Below are 16,749 nucleotides of genomic sequence, written 5' to 3' on the forward strand. Positions count from 1 at the left end.
TTTTAGCTCATAGAGCAGGGCTGATCTGGAAATAATCTGGTTTCGATATGCCTCTCGTGTAACCCTTCGAAAATATAAGACCCTTGCAGAACTCCCTATCTCTAATTTCTTTTGTTGCAATTTTCCAATAAAATCTGGCCCTGGCCCAAGTTCTCAGAGGACTAATAAGGATAAGAATGTCCCTGATTTTCCTTCAAAATGAGAAATCATTTCAACGTGAGGAGTTCGGCCGCAACTGGCACAATCCCCCTGGGTCTCTGGATTTCAGGAAAAGGGACCCGGGCCTCTTTCTCTGGCCATCCCAACAGCCTTCCAGACTTATAATTATTCAGTCAGCAGCCCAGAATTGTGGCCTACTTAGTTTTCTCTAAAAGCACTTAAGGACAGTTTAATGAAAGGAAAGAGCAGCAAAGAAAGGGGGAAAATGCTTTTTTTAGGAACAGAACAAAATATCATGTTTTCTTCTCTTTCTCTCTTTTTTCCCTTTTTGCAATATTTCTCCTCAGAGAAAATTATAGTCTTGAAAGCCAGCAATGTGCTCTGTATGTTTTGTTTATTACAGTGGTTAAAACGAGCACCACGGATGATGGAGTATCATTATAACATTCTTGATACCCCTGATATATTTGTGCAAACATAGTTGTGGGCGATGCATGCACAGCGATGAGCCTGTGTTGTCCGGAGAAGCCTCTCCCCATCTTTGTTTATTCACACAGCTTCCTGCCTTTCTCTGGAATCCATCCTTTGTACTCCTTTGTACAGCTTCTGTCTCTTCGAGCTCCCCTTTTCCTGAACTTACCTTCTTTCCCACCTCCCTGGAGCAGCATCACGATGTTTCGGTGCCAAACAATTTGCAAAGGAAATGGTTCGAGTTAGAAATGGAGTAAGATGGAGGCTGTAACCACAATGTAGGATTTCGGGTCGTTACCACTTCATTTCCTCTGGTTTGCATCTGTGCCTTTCTCGATTTTCTGTTCCTGTCTACAGGATCCCAGCAAGAGGCCCCCGTTTCCTAGCTGGTGGAGCGGGAGGGCGTCTAAGAGACAAAAAATAGAAAAATAAAAGCATAATACCCTTCAAAGGCAATATTGCAGAGCACTGAGTCAAATGCTTTTGGTACAATGAGGAATAATACCCTCCTCCATTCCACTCCTTGCTCTAAAACTGTTTACAATGTGCAAAAAAGGAAAACATGAACCATTAATAAGGCCAGACAGGTCAAGGGCCATAGGAGTTCAGGAAGTAAGGGCCCTCTGAGGGCTGGAAGATTCTAGGAAGGCTCCATGGAAGAGCTGGCCCTGAAGGATGGATGGGGCCCAGGAAGAGGAGTGAGAAGTTAGGAGAACTTTTCAAACAGAAGAAGCCATAAACTTTAAAAGCATGTCACTCACGGTTGTCCTGTGGGTCAGTTCAACACTGGAGGGCTGGTGGGACATTCCATAAGAACACTTTCTAAATAAGCATTACTTATATTCTAGATGGACTAATTTGCCCACTTCGTTGGCCTCTGGTGCTAATAATGCAAATCTTTTGAGTTCGAGCCTTCTTCTTAAAATCTGGTATCTACTTAGTTATTGGAGTCTATCTGTCTGTGGACACAAACACTTTGGGATTCTGACAAGAGTTATGGACTGTTCCCTAGAAGAAGTCACATGAACACGAAATGATGCTTGTAATTTCAAGGGCTTCCAGAAGCCTCTTTATGAAACCCAGGTGAAAATGCCTGGACTAAACCATCCCCGAGACAGAGATTGACTTTGACTTATCATGGTAGCCTGATGTGCAGGACACACTAGTTGGTCACTGAAGGTTGAATGAATAGGAATGAATTCTGTGTTCCCACACACTTTTTGGCCCCCGGGACTTCCGTCCATCTGCCCTCCTGGGGCCACAGACTCAAGTTCCCTGCTGATCCGGATGTCAGTGTGGAAGACTCTCACAGAACCTGCCCATTGTGCTTCCAGCTCCTATCCTGGTATCCAAGAACCTGTCCTTTTCTTGAATCCATCTTCTTATTGTTCTGGGCCCATCTTGCATCTTATCTCCTGAGGGCTGGGCTCTCTCTGCCATCTAAGGTAATAGTTAAAGGGATCCATGTCAACATGATAAAGGAAGAGAAATAGACAAGCCTCTCCTTTCTCTTGTTTCTACCGGACCTTAATCTTACTTTCCAGTCCTGAAGTGCCTCCGGTGAGAGGAACTGAAACCTAGTGGAATGGGATGTATCTCCTGGGAAGGTCAGAGAAGAAGATGTTTTGTGGCAGGAAGAAGCTGGTCGCCCTCTCTCTAGTCATACTCCATGTTAAGAAAGATGATCCAAAATTTGGAAATAACACAAAAGATGACTGAGTTCCCTTTTGGAGTCATACTAGAGCACTGCCTCACAAGCCTTGATTTTGTCCTGGGGATATAGCCTTTTTGACTTCTTATTTAATACCGATTAAGAGCCCGGACTTTGTAAAGTTAGTTGTTAATTTATAGAAGATTGATAGATGGCACATAATTTTTATCTGGTAGAGATGTAAGTGAAGTCTGTCTAATAAAAAACATAATCTCAAGGGATAGAGTTATATGGTCCTGTAGGACATTACCTAATTTTGTATTTAAAGTGTCTATCTTACTTCATCAAACTGTCTTGCATTGACTATATATACTGCAGTCTCATTCTCTTGTAAAGCAGTTTTAGCATCCTGCAGTTTTCTTGATGAATGAGTTCAATGAATCTATGAATTCACTCTACAGTTGTATGGGAATTACAAGTTTTGTTTTTTTTTTTTTAAACTCTCAGCTACATCTCAGCTGTGGGCAGAGGCCAATGTCAGAGGTATTTTAAGACCCAGAGTGCTGTAGGGCAGCACTTCTCAGACTCTAGTGGACACACGAATCACCTGGGGACCTTTTAAAATGCAGATTCTGATTTGGTGGTTCTGGAGTGGGGCACTTCTCACAAGCCTCCCAGGGATGCCCGCTATGCTGGTCCATGGACAACACTTCACTGAGGCTGTAGAATGTACATAGTCTTCACCAAAGACTGGATGGATCTGTAAATCTGTGTCCCCACCTCCACCCACCACCCCCTGCCCTTCGAAAGGCACAGCAGAACCAACCCAAGAGACAGCCCTGACTACCAAAGACCTGGGCTTGGTGGAGAGTTTCTGGAAACTTTCTGGGGAGGTTCAAGCGTGTGTAGAAGGGAGCGGGTAGGAGGGTGGGGCAACCAAAAGGAAATGAAGTGATTCATGCTCAACTGTGATTGCATGAGCATTAAATACAATCAGAGGGAAACCCAATCTCCCTATTGCAAAGGGCAATATCCAACTTGGAGCGCTGCTCTCCAAGCAATACAGCCCCCTCCCTCTCCTGACGGACCCACCCAGGCTCTTCCCCAAGGAGCCCTCAGGGCTGTCAAATGCATGGGCAGTGCTCAGACTTCGTGTTTTCCATGGCAGTTGAGCTCTTTCACCTCCTTTGGGAAGAGGAGAGGTGGGTCCCTTTGGTTTTCAGTGGGCACATTTCAGTACGTTGGTGCCCTGCCTCCGCTCTGCTACATGCTCTCTTACATCATGGTGCACTCATATTTTTAATCCTGCACATTTCTTGGAAACACACAGATCTCAGAGACTCCAAGAAACACACAATTGGTTTAGTTCACTCCTACCCCTGGGCCTCTAGCAAATCGAAGAGGTATCTGTTTCCAGAGAGAATGGAAAGCTTCGATTCTGGAGCTCAAAGACCTGCTCGTGGACTGCACTGCACTGTAAAGAGGAGAGAGAGAGAGAGAGAAAGAGAGAGAGATGAAGAAAAGGGGAGAGAGGAAGGAAGGGAGGCTGGGAGGGCATTGTTCATAAAGCTAGATTTATTCTGTGAAAAAGATGTCCTTTATTCTGAGAGTATGTTCTCTCTGTCTTTTTTGGAGGTCACGTTAGATATCTTCATTGAGTTTATTGGTAGTAAGATGACAGATTTTGTGTTGCTTTGTTTTTGCTTTTGTTTTTTATGTCCTTGTTCAGTAAAATAAAAAAGTTGGCAATCCCATGTTAGTCCTCCAATTTTGGGGGAAACTGTTATACTCTGGAAAGCCACACACCCAAGAATCACTTCCCCTGGGCTCTCAGGCTATAGCTGGGATACCCCTGAGTAACTGAGTCTCTTCTTGCATCTTTCTGCAAAAACAGCCTTTGATTCCCGGGGCTGGCCAGTGTGGGAGCAGGTAACTTTCTTCCTGACATAGGAAGCCTCCCTGCTCCTCCCTTCACCAGTCTGCTTAGAGGGAAGAAACACTTGGCAAAACAGATAACGGAGCATCTTCTACACTGATTTAACATGAAGTTTGGAGACTGGGAATGAATTAGAGTTTGAATACCTGGGAGTGAGTCTTGGTTCTTCCACTTAAAAACTGTGTGAACTTTTGCAAGGGGTGTAATATTTTTGAAGCTGAAAAAACTTTCAGTTGCCAAGAGAATGAAATCAGTAACATATATGAAGAGCCCTGTAAAACATAACATAAAAGAGCTGTGAAAATATAATCTATTGTTACAAGACCTCTCCCTCCCTCCTACCAAATTTCCACACACAAATGAAACATTGTTGGGTTTATAGCTAAGATTTCTGGCTCCCTTGTGCCCACTTTTGGTGTGGGGACAATTAAATGATCTCAGAGACAAGCAGTCTAATTTTCAGTTATTTATTAGATTTTAATATCTGGAGTTTGTCAGGACATCAAGAGCTATCTGGGTAATTCAAATGTGCATCCAAGGTCAATAACCACTGTTTATAGAAACTGGGTAGAGAAAAGATATCTAACATAACTAGCTAAGTTGCAGCTTATCAAATGTTCTGACATAATAATCTCATTTCAGTCTTAAAAAATTGAGTTTTACTGTTCCCAATCACACATGAAAAACAGAGGTTCTAGAGATTAAATTATTGCCCAAATTCACACCATCAGAGCAGCAAGGACAGGATGCTAATATATTTCAGCGTGATTCAGAAGCCCTGCCCTTTACCCATCACTACCTCATGCTATCAGAGAGCCAACACTGAATCTTAATTCACTCACCATAGGGGAATTTTTTTGACAGGGTACCAACTTGGATAAATGGTCCCAACTTGACCATTTATCAAAAGTGTAACTTCGGACCCATCTCTTTTGATAGATCCTGTACCATTCATAGAAGAAATATAAAATCTTCTCAAATAATTTCCAGGAAAGTGATTATAAAAAAACAAAACCAAAATCAAAATACTTTGCAATTGTAAAAATTATGATTATTGACTTTCTCTAATGAACTAACTTACCATTCGCCAAGACTTGTCTTTTTGCCATAACTGAAATGTAATTGAAATGTCATTCCTTTTCTTAGTAGGGCTGGTAAATGGAACTGCTCATATCTGAAGGGTTAAATAAAATATTTTTATACTATTTACACTGAGCATTAGCTAACTCCCTGGGCTAATATTGGACATTATCCCATCAGTGCACATTAGATGTAACATAGGCATCTGTTACTGATGCTAAACATCTAATTGGGGGAGTGGAAATATAATATAATAAAGAGAATGTATATATGAGGAAAACTGAACTCCAAAATGCTTTAAATTACAACATGATGCCTCCCACTTTATTTAATCAAGTCCTTTCTTATAACTCAGTTAAAATGAGAGGGAAGAGAGAAAGGGAAAGTAATACTAAAATTTATTCCTAATTTTAACTCTGAAGTATACAAATCATAGCGATTTGGTGAAATAGTTTGAAGTTTCCCCCCCAAAAAAAGAAAAAGAAGAGTTCTGTGTTTTTGCTGTAAGGCCTCTCTTCGAGAAGATAATTACAGAAACTATGCCTTAATCATTCTAATATTCTGACCCAAGAAAATTTAGATGTTGCTAATGTTAACACAGATGCTGCAGAAATAGACATGGACCAACAGTGGCGGGTCTGGGTGATAAGGGTCAGTGCCAGAAGGTTCCTGGGGTCCTCACAACCTCAAAAAATAGCCGAAAACAAATTCGGCTCACCAAGTATTTCAGTTACATCTGGTGAGGTGACCCAGGTTAGCCGGGAGAACCACAAGTCTGCTTCTACATGTTAGAGTATGTTTGACTTAAAAATGGCAGGAGGAAGCAGAAAATAAAGTCTGTGTCTCTAAAAAGTGCTTGATCTTGTCCATCTCATAAGACATCTCTCTTCCTTCCTCCTGTCCTAAAGTCACCAAGAGATGGCAGACGCCAGTAAAGACCCCCTCACATAGCAGCAGTGGAAGGCACACTCCCTCCTTGAGGGCTTCCCTGCCCTCAGTAAAGGAACTCAAGGGAGATCTGCTAAAACAGGGGTCAGCAAACTACTCCTGTTTTTTTTTTTTTTTTAATAAAGGTATATTGGAACACAGTCATGCAATTTGTTTTATGTATTGTCTGGAGCTGCTTTTATACTGGGAAAGCAGAGTTGAGTAGCCACTGAGATCACATGGCCCACAAAGGGTAAAATATTTACTACCTTTACAGAAAAAGTTAGCCAACTCTTGTCCCAAAAAGGGCACCAGCTACAGAGCACCAAGATTGATATTTTATCAACTCCCAAACTCTGGTTCTCAATCCTTCTGTAACCCTAGCACACCTTAGGGAAAAAACATATATCCATCGGTAATACCATCTACCTCCTCTAAGAAGTAAGGATTTTCCATGAAGCTAGTGCAATTTAAGCTTCGTGTCACTCACTTGCAGAAGGTCTTGGGAAGGACCCTAGGGATGTGTTCATACGGTTAGATGTTTTTATAACATTTGAAAACAGAAGAGATAGAGACTATTGTGTCTTTCCATTCCAGCTTCCCTTCCACTAATCTTCTCCATGCCTTGGGTAGTGCTGGAAGGAAAGTGGGAATTTTGTGGATCCAATTAAATAGAAGTTGAGATGGGGAGTTGGGGATACATCTAATTGGGTTTCATGAGACATGGATAGAGAGAGACAGAGAGATGCTATTTCATAGGCACTTCTCTTTAGGTTAAGTTTCTGCCAGTCCTCCCAAGATACGAATAACTCTCAGGACTCTTCTGACCGCCCACTGCGCCAAACCGTTGTCATTGTGACATAAAAGTACAGGCTTAACTGTCCTAGCACAGCGGATACATCCTGTGACGTCCATCGTTGAAAGTGTGTGGTTGCAGGGGAGAAAATGTTGTGAAATGTGTGAAGCCAGAAGCTAGTCTATGGGAAATTCTACCCAGGCTTACAGTACATAATGGAAAAAAAACATGATAGATTTTTTCCCCCCAAATCTGCAAACAGTCTAAAAATGTCAGATGGCACTGTTAATTACAAGTTGTGATGCTAAAAAAAACCTTTTCTCTCAATAATAAAAATTTTTTTCAATCAACCACACTGAAAAAGGTCAAAATATCTATTTCTCTTATAATAATCTATAATGGAAAATAATCTGAAAAAAAGATATATATTTATTTTGCTGTACACTTGAAACTAACACAACATTGTAAATTAACTATACTTCAAAGCTTCGAAAGAAAGAAAGAAAGAAAGAGAAAGAAAGAAAGAAAGAAAGGGAAAGAAAGAAAGAAAATGTCTCTTTCTGTAGAAAATGATATAATATTGCAATTATATAAAGAAATGCTCAAAGAGCATGCAGCCCACACATATAGGAAAACTAGTATTATAGAGTGCATCAAATAATTAATAAAAACATCATGTTGTTTTCTGGATTTTGTGATGTTTCTGGTCACCTTTTTAAAATTAGTAATGTCTTGTGATGTCACCTTCATTCTAAAAAAATTGTATATCCTTTTTCATAAATAGGGGCCCCCAGGTCAAGTCAGCTTTAGGCCCACAAAACCTGGCCTATGTATGTACATACTTACACACACTTGTGTGTTATTAAAACACAGATTTTCTTTCTTTCTTTCTTTCTTTTTTTAATGCTGGTCATTATAACCCACTACATTGATGCAGTGATCTAGTAATGCATTAGGATTCCCAGTAGAAAAAAGCTTCCTTAAAAATCTATACAAACAAATTATCATTTTAAGTGAATCTATTACTAAATGGATATCTCATGTCTCATCCCAAGTTACCTTGCTGCAGTGGTCTGGATGGGATAGAAAGACATAAATTTCAGAGCTCGGTTGACCTGGATCTGAATCCTGACTTCACCTTTTTTGCCCTCTGAACTTCCCTGAGGCTTAGCTTCTTTATCTGTCAAACAGGGAAATTGGTACTGACTTCATAAGGTCCTCGTGAAGGGGAAATGAAGGAACCAGTATTAAAGGCGCAGCTCAAAACCTGGTAGACGGCAGGCCCTCCACCCTGGAGGTTCCTTCCCTTCGCCATCAGCATCTCTCTGGGCGCCCCCATCGGCTCCCGCACAGAAAACACAGCTGGCAAAGAGACACTCCGAGGAAAGCCTCTGTAATTAATGTCATATTCACTCAATTTCAGGTCTAGACAATATTTTTCTAAAACAATTGTTTCCAAGGGCCAGTAATAAAAACAGAACAATGTCAGTCATCAGAACTCAGAAAAGGGAGGATAAATACTGCCTGACGGGTCCATTCTAACTTTGATCCGAAATTCTGCATTCCTCTGGGAGACTTATACTAAATGATTTCCACACTTCTCCATGGCTGTTGGTCCTTGCTGTGCATGGCCCTGTGTCTCAGGAACAAAAGACAGGAATGCAGAGAGAAGACGGCTTTAAGACTCTCCTTTAAGGGATCCAGAAGCCTCAGCGACTGGGGTAGCAGACGTTAATTGCCCTCTGGAGATCCCTGTCCTAAATACAGTGTGAGACGGGTCCTCTGAAAGCTATGGACAGCCCCAAATCTCTGAGCTAGAGTATTTCCCCAACCAGCATGCCAGGGGCCTGAAATCCCATCTGCTACTTAGGGCAGCTGCCTATTGTCCTGGAGAAGCAGAGGAGCAGATGAAAGGGAACTGGAATTTTCCCTGGTATTGGGCCTGTTGAAGGGGGTCTCTGCTCTTCCTCAACCCACCTCTACGCTCACCCTATCCTCATTCTTCCTAACTAGTTAGGAGCAGGGACTACGGGGAACGCTGGCCACAGTCGCCAAAGTATCTCGACTCTGAGAGGGTGCCATTTTGATGGAATTCTTTGCAAATGGCACCTCCTAGAAATGGACAAAGTTGTTGTTCAGGGGCTGGTAATTTAGATCTTCTGTCCAGAGAAGTTTCTTCACATCTCCCTTCATGGGGAGAGAGAGCGAGAGACTAGAAACAGAGCAATGGAGAGGCTGACGAGAGGAAAAAGAGAGAAAGAGGAGGCCCAGAGGGAGACACAGAGAGAGGAAACTGGAGACAGAGGCTGAGTGGCCTTTGTTACAGTCCTTGGGAATAAACCCAAGGCTCTTCAGTAAATAGAATTCAGCAAAGAAGCCAACAGACGTTCCCACGAACGCAGGGCACAGACTACCCAGCGCTCAGGCTCCTTCACCAGACGCTGGGGTTTTGTCACCAGAAGGCGTATCTCGGTCAGCAGAGGCCCTGGGAGTCATTCGTGTTTGCCCACCCCCCGACCTTTGATTCCCATATTTGAATGAGGACGAGCCTTTGTGATCTGAAAACGAAAATCTGCATCCCTCTCTCTCCCTCACCCACCCAGATTCAGTAGCTCCTCCCAGCAAGAAGGAACAGCTCAGCTCAAAATGGCACGTGGCCTCCTTGGGCATGCTCACCCACCGGGCACCCAGCAACCCTCCATCATTTAAAAATAGGTCTTCCGGGCTTCCCTGGTGGCGCAGTGGTTGAGAGTCCGCCTGCCGATGCAGGGGACACGGGTTCGTGCCCCGGTCCGGGAGGATCCCACATGCCGCGGAGCGGCTGGGCCCGTGAGCCATGGCCACTGAGCCTGCGCGTCCGGAGCCTGTGCTCCGCAACGGGAGAGGTCACAACAGTGAGAGGCCCGCGTACCGCAAAAAAAAAAAAAAAAAGGTCTTCCTCCTGCAATTTCTCCAAACAAATCAAAAATCCCCTTCTCCCTTGAAGGTATTCTCCACCAAGTCAAAGGGGAGACTGACTTAATTAAACCTTACGTATGAGTGACAGATGACGTTCCCCAGTACTTCCAGTAGCATCTACACTATAAAAAAGCAATTTATGACAAAAAGAAACAAAGAAGCAGGAAGATGAACCTCTCCTTGGTAGGGCTCCAGGGAGGGAGGCAAAGAGAAGGGATTAAGTTCAGGAAGGGTGGAGACTTCATGGAAGGCGCAGCTGGTCTGCTGGTGCCCCTACATCACACCACAAGGGCAAGTGCTTGCTCTATCTAGGTAGAAAGTTGCTTCAGCCTCCAGGAAGTCACAGCTCTCCTCGGATCAGAAACCTGATACACCTGTTTTCTGCCATAGCACCTAACAGGAGAGCCAAGGGGGTGTAAGGCAGCGGTTCTCCAATTGCGAGCCCTGCAGCAGCAGCATGGGCATCGCCTGGGATCTCATTAGAAATGCAGAATCAGAAACTCAGGGGGTGGGACCCAGGAATTATACAGCTTTGAGGGCAAGAGGTGAGGCATGTGGGGAACAGCAGGAGAGGTGAGGAAGATATTCTAGGAGGAGGGGGGGTGTGGTGGACGGTGAACTCCTACAGAGAATAGAGGGCCCTTGGAAGGGATGAAGCTGACTGTCCTTGGCCATCTGCAAGACTGCCAGTAGCACTTCACGGTTTCTCACTTCTTAACCCTCTGCCCGTCTCAGAGGGCAGAGAAGATGAGTCACATGCATAAAACACCCTGATCTCTGAAAGCAAGGGATGCCAAGAACAATGATGATTACTAACTAATAATCATTAGAATGATCTGCAATGTGCAGAACATTTCTGTGTAGATCCTTCCTCAATCTTGGCAATAACAAAGCTGTGAGGTAGGAATTACATTTTATTCCCATTTTGCAAATAAGAAAACCGAGGATCAGTTGGGATTGTTTTTTCCTGGACAAAGTTCAGGAAGGGTGGAGCCTTCATGGAAGGCTCTGTAACTGGGAGTAAGTGGATTCACTAAAAGGATTCTTCCACCATCCCAGGTGACAGTGGTCTCCAAGGGCACATGATCTATCCTTGTAAAGCCACTTCCATTCAGAAGTTCTCTCTGGTTTGTGCAATGTTGAATTCACTTCACATTAGCCCAATGCAGCCCTGACAATCCCCTCCCTAATAGTGTAATGGCTCAGAACATGATTCTAGAACCGATAGCTCAGGATCAAGCCCCAGGTCCTCACACTAGTTGTATGATTTTGGGGTTTTGTGGGACTAACTGTATAAAGTTTTTAGCACAGTGCCTGGCACAGTAAGTGCTCTCTGAATGTTAGCTCCTCATCCATCATTGTGAGAAGACAAATCTTAGCTGAATTCAGGCACCAGGAAAGGGAGTAGTAAGAACTAGAGGAACGAAAAGTCATAGTCCATGACTACCCCAAGACCAAGGAGACCAGTAGGCTCAGGACTGAAGGCTTTGGTTGGAATCTTTACTTTGTCATTTAATTCCAAGTGGACTTGAACAAATAACTGAACTGCTCAGTTTTCTCTTCTGCGTGTTGGGGGTTGTCATGTCTTACTTTCTACGTGAGGCTGTTAGAAGGTTAGACAGACCAAGCATGCCCCTTCTAGCAGACGCTCTTGGTTGCCTACCTAAGAGCCACTTACCCCAACTTCTTGATAACTGAACCCTGACTTTGTTCAGGTTCTGCTCTTCTCTATAGTCATTTCCTTTAGGGGATGTGCTCTGGCTGGTCTAAGCTCATAAAGGCAGATCCCTTCCTCTTACCAGTGACTGGTGGAAGTCAGGCATGTAACTCACTTCTGACCACTGGGATGTGGGGCCAGGTCCTCTTTGAACTTGGGGAAAAGATTTTCCTGATTTTAAAAAGATGCATAGGAAGAAATGGTATCTCCTTCCCCTGGACATGGTGCATCTAGATGTGATACTGGTCCTACTGCAGCAGGTGTCTTGCTACCATAGGGTGACACACCTGAGCATGATGCTAACTCTGGGAAGATGGCAGAGAAGAGGGATGGAAAGCACCCGGGTCTTGGACAGTGTTGCTGAGCCACTTAATTAGCCAATCCTAAGATGGCCTATCTCTGAAATTCTTTGTTTAAGGGCAGTGGAGTCAGGGTGTTGTGCTGTTTACGTCTGAGGGTGCCGTAGTGTCCCCCAGGTGATAGGTCACTGTAAAGTACTATTTTATGAATCTGTGGAACTATTTTTTGCAGTGAATCCTCCAAACTCTCTGCATAGGTGAGAGAATAACAACAAATTACCCAGCAAAACCGCAGCGGGTCATAGCACTCAGGTGACAAGGCGTAGATCAGTGATGCAGAATAGAACCTTGGTACAAACCCAGCCTAACTGAGCTTCAGTTTATTTCCCTGTAATGATGTTCAGAACTATGCTCCCCCATATTTTTATGTTCAACAAAAGAGTGTCCTAAAGAAATACCATATGATAAAGGAGCACATTCTGCCACTTTACGAAATCCATATGCCCTCTCCCTTGCCATCCAGATTTCCAAAGCTGACATTTACTGTGTGTGCATCAGAACATAAGCAAACCAACTGCATGAAATCACCTGGAAGTCACAAGTCCATTGCTTCAGCTTTTTAAAAAGTGAAATAGAGAGATGCTGGCTGCAGCAAGTGTTCCGTTTTCTAAATAGAATGCTTGATTTGGCCAGGCCAGATATGACCTAATGACAGAGATTCAATTGCATCCGAAAGGAACATAAATTAAGATATAAGTAGTAAAATTGCATGTTCTTACTAAACTGAACCTATGACAGGATTTTTTTTTTCTTCTAATAGCTGTTCACTCTTACTATTTTCCCTGGGTTGACAGCAAATGGTCAATATCTTCAAAATTATTTAAAATCCTGTGGGATTACGTTTGTTTTAAATTTTGTATTGGGAAGGCAGGAAACTGTTCCTGGTAAAGAATCGCGAAAATGTCACAGGGATAATGTCTTGATCGGAGTTGTGACTTTCAGTAATGACAAAGCCTGCATTCATTCCTGGCACATAGTAAGTGCTCAACAAATATGTTTGAAAGAACTAAAGCACAGTATCCTGTTTATTCTAAGCAGAAGACCCTGAGTGTCCTCTCAAGGTGGCAGTTTAATGTTCTGTGAACAGGTCTGAGATGTAAATTGTAATAAAGTACTAGGATAAATGTTGTCTTTATTGGAAAACCTATGATTTTTCAAAAATATATGACAGTGATAATTGATGTACATGATGAGCCACAGGGATTCACAACCTCTAAGTACCTTAAAAGGAAGCATTATTATAAAGAGCATGGAAATTGGAGTCCACAGAACTGGGATTCTGTCCCTGGTCTCTCCACGTAGTAGTTGCATGACCACTGGCAAGAAATGCAACATCTGTACCCATAGCTTCTTTTTTTTCCCCCAAACAAACAACTTTTTATTGAAGTACAGTTGATTTACAATGTTGTATTAGTTTCAGGTGTATAGCGAAGTGAATATATATATATATATATGTGTATATATATTCTTTTGCAGATTCTTTTCCATTATATGTTACTATAAGATATTGACTATAATTCCCTGTGCTATACAGTAGGACCTTGTTGTTTATCTATTTTATGTATAGTAGTGTATATCTCTTAATCCCAAACTCCTAATTTATCCCTCCCCCCATTTCCCCTTTGGTAACCATAAATTTGTTTTCTATGTCTGTGAGTCTGTTTCTGTTTTGTAAATAAGTTCATTTGTATCACTTTTTGAGATTCCACATGTAAGTGGTATCATGTAATATTTGCTTTTTCTCTGTCTGACTTACTTCACTTGGTATGATAATCTCTAGATCCATCCATGTGGCTGCAAATGGCATTATTTCATTCTTTTTATGGCTGAGTAATATTCCATTATATATATTTTATATATATATATTCCATTATATATATCTATATATCACATCTTATCTATCCATTTATTTGTCAATGGACATTTAGATTGTTTCCATGTCTTGGCTATAGTAAATAGTGCTGCTGTGGACATTGGGGTGGATGTATTTTATTCAAATTAGAGTTTTCATCTCTTTCAAATATATGCCCAGGAGTGGGATTGCAGGACCATATGGTAACTCTATTTTAGTTTTTTAAGAAACCTCCATGCTGTTCTCCATAGAGACCACACCATAGCTTCTTTATTGGCCAAATGGATGGTGACAATAGTGCCTATCTTATAATGTGGTTTTGCGGATTAACTGAGGTAATGCATGAAAAGCACTCTCCAAAGTGTCTTTGTTAGAATCACCCAAAATATAACAAATGAATGAAGGAAGGAAGGAAGGAAAAAATGAGCTATGTTGGTGATAGCTTTCAAATCTAATCTATGATACTAGAGCCTAGTTCTGTATGACTAATTCATGGATGACACATAACAGGAACTCAACTAACCAGGCTCTGATTAACTAGAGTATGCTTCTATTACTGTGCTTACCTTATGGTGTCACCATTATTTGTTTGCAAATTTCTCTATAGCTATATTCATCTTCATTTTTTTTTTTTTTTTTTTTTTTTTTGCGGTACGCGGGCCTCTCACTGTTGCGGCCTCTCCCGTTGCGGAGCACAGGCTCCGGACGCGCAGGCTCAGCGTCCATGGCTCACAGGCCCAGCCGCTCTGCGGCATGTGGGATCCTCCCAGACCGGGGCATGAACCCGTGTCCCCTGCATCGGCAGGCGGACTCTCAACCACTGCACCACCAGGAAAACCCCTATATTCATCTTCTTATCTCCAACAACCCAGCGTTCGGCATATAGTAAGCACTTAATAAACATTTATCAAATAAGTGAGTGAGTGAATAAAAAAACTTCCCTGGGGTCAGAACGGTTTTCTGTAAAATATTAAGTGACTGATAGGGGACCCATTGGTAGCTGCTAAGACAAGTCAAGATGAAGCCACTACAGAAAGCCTTCTCTGAAGGCGAAAAACTACACGCTCCCACTGCTGGCCCTGCTGCAAGATGAAAACCACATCACGTGGCAATTTACATCGTGTTCTTCTAACATGGACAGATTCAAGACAGCCTGGCTCTGGCCATCCTATGAACCATTCTGCCCCAACGCACTGGCTACTGTTCTTTCTATTGAATTGCAACTTCTTTTTTTCCTGGGTATCGATAAACAGCTGCAGAGTCAAATTAGTACTGTTTACTGTCAAATTAAGATGGAAACCGATCCTTTCTGTTCTTTGTTTACAGTGCCTGTACGGCTTGTCCCAAACCTCCAGAGTAACTAAATGCAAACGGATGGCTTCTGACGGTGGATGCTGTCCCAGATCAAACAGAAGGCAGATTTTGTTTGTCTTCTAAAATAAACTATCTTTTCAGGTTCATGGGCTCGGAATAACAGCTATCATATTTCTCCAGCTGGTTTTTATTCCTTTACTAATTTTACAGCTTGGTCTTTTAGAAGGAGAGTTCTGTCTTTGTTCCATTCCTATGGGGCTAGTTCTGTGTCAGGGGAACAGAATATTCATAGAAGTTCAGGAAGCCGAGAGAGAGAGAGAGAGAGACAGAGACAGAGACAGAGAGAGAGACAGAGAGAGAGACAGAGAGAGAGTGTCTGTGATTTGGATGCATGGATAATATTGTTCTGAAAACTCATCATGAAATAAAGTGTTTATTGTCGAAACCTAAATACTGTAGCAATCTCTAAATAATAGAATTTTAAAAATCCTGGTCTTATTACTTAACTTTTACTTTCCTTCCAGAGTCTTTGCCATTTGCATATTCGATAAGCAGACCTGTATGCTTCTCTAAGTTCTTTTCTTAAAATGTTGAACTAAATGGGTAGCGTGCCACTTAGAAAACGCCTGCAGCTTGACATCACTTTGACTGATTCCACCACTTTGGGGGACAAGTTTTCAAACCAGCCAATGCACTGTCCTGCGGTGCCCTCTTCTCTGTTGGTCATCAGCCTGTTATGAAGAAGAATCTTGCAAGTTGTCTCACTGAAATCCAGACATGCTACTTCTGCTGCCTTTTCTGGGTGAGGCAGGCAACCATCACAACAAAGGGAATGATACTGTGCTCACATGAAGAGTTCTCGAGAAACCCAAGCTGCCTCCTGACAATGACAGCTTCCTTATTTCATGCTTGCAAACCACTAACCAAATTCCCAATCGTTTGATCTAGAATCTCACCCAAGAACCCCACCATGTTGATTGTTCTGCAATCAGTAGAATCTATCCTCTTACCCTTTATGAAAATGGGACCAATAATTTGCTAAATTCATTTACCATTCATTTCACAAAGAGTCATTTTACGTATGCTATATAATCTAATCTACATGACAATTTTATAGGAAAACTACCATAGTCCCACTTGATAAATAAAGCACCACACAGGAGGTTAAATTCTAGAGCAAGAGTTGACCTTCTTGTTTGCCACCCTAGTTCAGATCCTCCTGTCACCAGGCCTGCCTGCCTTTCCCTGGAATTTGAAGCCTCAGACCTGGCTTTCAAGCCATCTCTAACGTGACCTCACTCTTTCACTTCAAATTTCCACTCTTCTAACACTTGAAGCTTCAATCAAACTGGGTTACTCCCTGAGCCTAAACACGTCTGTACAATCCTTCCTCCGTGTTCATGCCATTCCCCAGTCCTCGTCACATAGCCAGGTTCCAGTTGAAATATCTCAGCTTCCATGACCCTTCTCACATGGACACATACAGGCACTCACTCAGAGCTGTTGCAGTGGCTGCTCAGTCATTTGAC

This window comes from Delphinapterus leucas, chromosome 10 (genome assembly GCF_059928025.1).
Source record: "Delphinapterus leucas isolate spDelLeu-1000000601 "Yukka" chromosome 10, BTC_Dleu_Yukka2, whole genome shotgun sequence".
NCBI classification, from domain to species: Eukaryota; Metazoa; Chordata; class Mammalia; order Artiodactyla; family Monodontidae; genus Delphinapterus; species Delphinapterus leucas.